Source organism: Onychomys torridus, chromosome 1, assembly GCF_903995425.1.
Source record: "Onychomys torridus chromosome 1, mOncTor1.1, whole genome shotgun sequence".
Lineage (NCBI taxonomy): Eukaryota > Metazoa > Chordata > Mammalia > Rodentia > Cricetidae > Onychomys > Onychomys torridus.
In genome coordinates, this window is record NC_050443.1 from 157,554,989 (window position 1) to 157,561,294 (window position 6,306).

A 6,306-nucleotide genomic window follows, 5' to 3' on the forward strand; every position below is an offset into this window, starting at 1 on the left:
GTCCCAAGAGCAGGCAAAAGAATAAGAGTCACCACTCCCACTGTTAGGAGTCCCATAGAACACCACGCTAACAGTCATAACACATGCACAGAGGACCTCGCACAGACCCATGCAGGCTCTGTGATTGTTGCGCTTCAGTTTCTGTGAACCCCTATGAGCCCTGCTTAGTTGATTCTGTGGGCCATGATCAAATGGTGTCCTGATCCCTCTGGATCCTACAAGTCCCCCCTCCCCCATGTTCCACAGGGTTCCCCAAGCTCTAAGAGGAAGGATCCAATGGAGATCTCTAATTTGGGCTCTCTTTCCACCTAATGTTTTGCTGTAGGTCTCTGCATTTGCTCCCATTAGCTTCCAGAGGAAGCCAGATGATGGGCTAGGCTATGAGTATAGAAGAATATCATTAGACACTATTTTATTGATTTTTTTCTATCCTTGGTCTCTGGGCTATTCAGCCTCTGGTTCCTGGCCATCCAGGCAGTGTTGGGCATGGGTTCCCTCTCATGGCACGTGGGGCTCAAATTAGACTAGTCATTGGATGACCACTCCCACAATTTCTGAACCTCCATTGTCCTAACACATGTTGCAGGCAAGATAGATTGTAGGCTGAAGATTTTGTGGCTGAGTTGATGTCCTAGTCCCACCACTGGAAGTTGCCTGGTTACAGAAGACGGCCGGTTCTGGATCCATATCTTATATTACTAGGAGTCCTTGCTAGGGCCACCCTTGTAGAATCCTGGGAGTTTATAGTGCACTGGTGTTGTTAGTTTTTTCTTTACTCTTTGCTCTTTGGGGGTCTTCCACCCAGCTCTCAAATAAATACATGGAGACTTATTCCTTCTTATGAATGCCTGGCCATAGCTTGATTTATTTTTAGCCAGCTTTTCTTAACTTAAATTATCCCATCTACCTTTTGCCTCTGGGATTTTATCTTTATCTATTTCTGTATATATTTTCTTTCCTTACTTCATGTCTGGCTGTGGCTCAGTGTCTGGCCTCTGGCATCCTCTCTCCTCCTTCACTTCTCCTTCTCCTTTTCTCCCTCTATTTATTCTCTCTGCATGGAGCCCTGTCTATCCTTTCTCCTGCCTTGCTATTGGCAGTTCAGCTATTTATTAGACCAATTAGGTGTTTTAGACAGGCAAAGTAACATGGCTTCATAGAGTTAAACAAATGCAACATAAAAGAATGCAATACATCTTTGCATCATTAAACAAATATTCCACAGCATAAACAAATATGACATCTTCAACTAATATTCTACAACACACTGGGTTTCCACATCAACCACTCCAATTCCAGTCCTCTTTCACCATACTTTCTACCTAGATCCCCCTTGTTCCCATTCCTACTCACTCCAGTCAACCTGAAAAATCTATTCTATTTCCTCTCTCCAGGGAGATCCATGCATCTCCCTTAGAGTCCTCCTTGTTACTTAGCCTTTCAAAGTCTGTGGATTGCTCCATGATTATCATTTACTTAGCAGCTCCTATACACTTATAAGTGAGTACATACCATGTTTGTCTTTCTGGGTCTGAGTTATCTCATTTAGGATAATTTTTTTCTAGTTCTATCCATTTGCCTGAAAATTTCATGATGTCATTAAAAAAACAGCTGAGTAATACTCCATTGTGTATATGTACCACATTTTATTTATCCATTCTTTGGTTGAGGGACATCTAGGTTGTTTCTAGTTTCTGGCTATTATGAATAAAGCCATTATAAACATAGTTAAGCAAGTGTCCTTGTGGTAGGATGTAGAGTCCTTTCGACATATGTCCAAGAGTGGTATAGCTGGTTCTTGACTTCCAGTTTTATGAGGAACCAACATATTGATTTCCATAGTGGTTATACAACTTTGTACATCCACCAGTAATGGAGGAGTGTTCCCCTTGATCCACATCCTCATCAGCATGAGCTGTCGGTTGTGTTATTGATCTTGTCCTTCTGACAGGTGTAAGATGGTATCTCAAAGTAGTTTTGATTTGCATTTCCCTGATGGCTGTTGATCATTTCTTCATGTGTTTCTCAGACATTTGAGAGTCCTCTATTGAGAATCTTCTGTTTAGATCTGAACTCGATTTTTGGATTATTTGTTTTTTGATGTCTAGTTTCTTGTGCTCTTTATATATTTTGGATATTAGTCCCCTATTGGATGTGGAGTTGGTGAAAATCTCTTCCCATTTTGTAGCCTGTCATTTTGTCCTATTGATGGTATCCTTTGCCTTATAGATGCTTTTCTGTTTCATGAGGTTATTGAACTTAGTGCCTGTACTATAGGTATTGTGTTCAGAAAGTTGTCTCCTATTTCAATGTGTTCAAGGCTGTTCCCCACTTTCTCTTCTATCAGGTTTAGTATATCTTATTTTATAAAGAGGTCTTTGATCTACTTGGACTTGAGTTTTGTTCAGGGTGATAGATATGAATCTATTTGCATTCTTCTACTTGCTGATATCCAGTTAGACCAGCACCATTTGTTAAGGTGCCTTCTTTTTTTTTGCATTTGTGTCTTTCTGGTTTCTTTATATATATAAAAAAATTGGTGTGGATTTATGTCTAGGTCTTTGGTTAGATTCCATTGATAATGTATTGTTGCACGAACCTGGAGCCAGATATCAGGGTAAAAGCTGAAAGATCAGAGAAGCAGAACAAGCCATAGTCTCTAACTTACCAACTCCTCCACCTGAAAGAATGTCTGCAAGAGAGTTAATTCCTGTCTCCTTCTTCCTTATATTCCTTTCTCTGTTCAGCCAACTCACTCCTTGTTTCAACCTTCTTAGTGTTGGGATTAAAGGTGTGTGATCCCAAGTTCTGGAATTAAAGATATGTGCCACCACTGCCAGATCCAGTTTCTTTTTTAGACTGGATTAATCTCTTGTAGCCCAGTGTGGCCTTGAACTCACAGAAGTCCAAACGGATCTCTGCCTCTGCCTCCCAAGTGCTAGGATTAAATGTATGTGCCACCACTGCTTGACCTCTGTGGCTATTTCTGTGGCTGGCTCTGTCCTCTGATCTTCAGGCAAGCTTTATTTCTTAGATTACAAATATCACCACAATGTGTTGTTGTGACTGTGTCATGAGACACCCAAACAAGACCACCACAGAGCCAATTTCCAATGCAAGTACAAAGGGGTTTATTAATAACAAGCAAGCCCGGGCTTGGTCCATGTCCAACATTCTGCCTATGCAGGTGAAGGAGGACAAGCCCTGAGCTCTCAGAGTGAAGGGCTTTTAAAGGGAAAAACCACAAACTAGGTGGTACAAGCCTTTGCATTTCAGGGTCATACTTCAGTTAACAGGAACATTTAGCCAAGAGAAGAACTACAGAAGACAAAATACATTTGGAGATTCTCCCAGTGCTATTGGAGACTTTGATGGATTAAGTCTTTGTTTTAGCTTCATAACTATTTCTTGGCCAGCAGCCTACCCACCCTGGGGGGTGGGTCACCTTGACCAGAGTCTTAGCTGGGTGTTTATGTCTCTGGAACTTGGTTCAGCTTTTATCTCAGTATTGCTAGAAGTGAAATTTTCTTTAAAATGGAGTTTGTATTGCTTGCTCAGTGTCTATTTTCCCCCCAATACCAGGCTGTTTTTATTACTATTAGCTCTGTAGTATAGCTTGAAATTAGGGGTAGTAATAATTTCCAAAAGTTCTCTTATTGCATAGGCTTGTTTTAGCTATCTCCAGGTTTTTTTTTTTTTTTTTTTTTTTTTCATGTGAAGTTGAGGATTGGCCTTTCAAGGTCTGTAAAGAATTGAGTTGGAATTTTTGTTTGTTTGTTTTTTGAGACAGGGTTTCTCTGTGTAGCTTTGGAGCCTGTCCTGGAACTTGCTCTGTAGACCAGGCTGGCATCAAACTCACAAAGATCTGCCTGGCTCTGCCTCCCAAGTGCTGGGATTAAAGGTGTGTGCTACCACTGCCTGGCTGTGTTGGGATTTTGATGGGGATTTCAATGAATCTGTAGATTGCTTTTGGTAGGATGGCCAGTTTTATTATATTGATCCTATTGAGTATGGGGGATCTTTCCATCTTCTGATATCTTCTTTAATTTCTTTCTTCAAAGACTTGAAGTTTTTGTCATACAATACTTTCACTTGCTTGGTTAGAGTTACCCCAAAATATTTTATATTATCTATGGTTATTGTGAAGGGTGTTGCTTTCCTGATTTCTTTCACAGCCCATTTGTCATTTGTATGTAGGAGGGCTACTGAGTTTTTTGAGTTAATCTTTATCTTGTTTTTTTGTTGAATGTATTTATGAGCTGTAGAGTTCCCTGGTAGAATTTTTGGGGTCTCTTATGCATATTATCATATCATCTGCAGATAATGATACTTTGACTGTTTCTTTTCAAATTTGTATTCTGTTAATCTCCTTCAATTCTCTTACTGCTCTAGCTAGAACTTCAAGTACTATATTGAATAGATATGGTGAAAGTAGACAGCTTTGTCTTGTCCCTGATTTTAGTGGAATTGCTTTGAGTTTCACTTAATTTAATTTGGTGTTGGCTATATAGGCTTTCTACAAATTGATTATTATTATTATGTTGAGATATGTTCCTTGTATCCCTACTCTTTCCAAAGCTTTTATCATGAAATTGTGTTGAATTTTGTCAAAGGCCTTTTGGCATCTAGTGAGATGATTATCTTTTTTCTTTCAGTTTGTTAACATGTTGGATTACATTGATTAATTTTTATATGTTGAACCATCCCTACATCTCTGAGATGAAGCCTACTTGCTCACGGTAGATGATTTTTTTTGATATGTTTTTGGTTTTGGTTTGCAAGTATTTCATTGAGTGTTTTTGCATCTACATTCATAAGGGAAATTGGTCTCTTTCTTCATTGAAACTTTTTTTGGTTTGTGTATCAGAGTGACTGTGACCTCATAAAATGAATTTTTCAATGTTCTTTCTGTTTCTATTTTGTGGAATAACTGGAGGATTATCAGCATTAACTTTTCTTTGAAAGTCTGGTAAAATTCTGTGCTACAACCATCTGGCTTTGCCTTGGCTTTTTTTGGTTGGGAGATTTAATGACTACTTCTATTTCACTGGGGATTATAAGTTCATTTAAATTGTTTATCTGATATTGATTTAACTTTGGTGAGTGGTATCAAATGAGAAAATTATCCATTTCTTTTAGATTTTCTAATTTGGTAGAGTACAGATTTTATGGCTATATCTTTATGATTCTCTGGATTTCCTCCATGTCTGCTGTTATGTGTAGCCGGGAGGTTTCTCTGGTCCTGCCCAGGCCCTGAGGTTGGGACAAATCTTTCCCACCTGCATCCCGCAGCTGCTTGGTCCCAAAGAAACACATAGAGGCTTATATTATATTCAAACTATATGGCCATGGCCTATGGCTCAAGCTTCTTGCTAGCTAGCTCTTGTATCTTAAATTAACCCATTTCTATAAACTATAGTTTGCCACATGGATTGTGGCTTATGAGTACTTTTACATCTTGCTTCTCCTGGCAGTGGCAGCGACTCTTTCCTCTCCTTTCTCCTTCTACTTGGATTTTTCCCACCTGGTTCCATCCTGCTCTGCCATAGACCAATGCATCTTTATTTATCAACCAATCAGAGCAGAGGAAAGACTATATGAGCCATGAGGGGGAAGAAGGGGGGACCCCCAAAGACAGCTGACTTATCTCATGGAGCTCATAGACTCTGGACCAACAGCTAGGGAACCTGCATGGGACCCATCTAGGCTCTCTGCAGTTGTATAGCTTCGTCTGTTTGTGGGGCTTCTAGCAGTGGGATCAGGACATACATATCCTTGACAGTTGAGCTGGATTTTGGGAATCTATTCCCCTGCTGGATTGCCTCACCTATCCTTGATGAAGGCTGCGGGTGGGGGGGTGGGGGGGTGGGGGGGTGGAGGGTGGAGTTTGGTCCTGCCTCATCTTGATGTGCCATGCTTTGTTGATGTCCACAGGAGGCCTTCCTCTTTCTGAATGGAGAGTTGAATGGATGGGAGGGTGGCGAGTGGAAGGCAGAGGAAGGAACGGGAGGAGAGGAGGAAGGGGAAACGTGATCACTATATAAAGTAAAGGAAAAAATTCAATTAATAAAAAATAAAAAAGCTTCTTTTAGTTAATGAAAAATTTATAGTATTATGTAGCATTATATATTTTTATATACAACTTATAGAATTGAATTTCTTCAATATAAGTACTTAATGATCATTAAACTGGGAATCCAGAATTTTGAAAACTTTTCCTGTTTTCTAGGATGAAATAATGTGCTTCAGTCTTCCTTTTCAATATGGCTACACATTTGAACAAGTTCCCCAACTTCAAGGCTCCAA